The following is a 388-nucleotide window of genomic DNA, read 5'->3' as shown; positions in this document are numbered from 1 at the left end:
AGTAATCTTCGTATCAAAATGTTCAACTCATTCAGATCATTACTGCTTGTGCTTTTTGTAAACGTTATAGTTTTTGAAGTACTGAGCAAAATATGCTTCGTAGGAAATGAACGAGAAAATTCTCAAATCATTCAAAAACTTTGTGAACTTCTGCATACTTTCAGCAAGAGACACTATTTCAACTTTAAAATGTTCAGTAACTACTGTTTTTAGGGTAATTTGGAATCAAGCTTTTACTTTAGCTACATGCTTTGGCTGATTTAGACATTTTCCCAGTTTTTTGTTTTTAGACTAATTTGGAGTTAAGATATTTTTTAGCATGCTAGCTGTTTTTAAGTTATTTAGGCAAGTTTTCAGTTTAGCTAAAATGTTAGCATTATGCTACCCC

The sequence above is a fragment of the Oryzias melastigma genome, linkage group LG4 (assembly GCF_002922805.2).
Source record: "Oryzias melastigma strain HK-1 linkage group LG4, ASM292280v2, whole genome shotgun sequence".
Taxonomy (NCBI): domain Eukaryota; kingdom Metazoa; phylum Chordata; class Actinopteri; order Beloniformes; family Adrianichthyidae; genus Oryzias; species Oryzias melastigma.
This window is presented reverse-complemented; position numbering follows the sequence as displayed.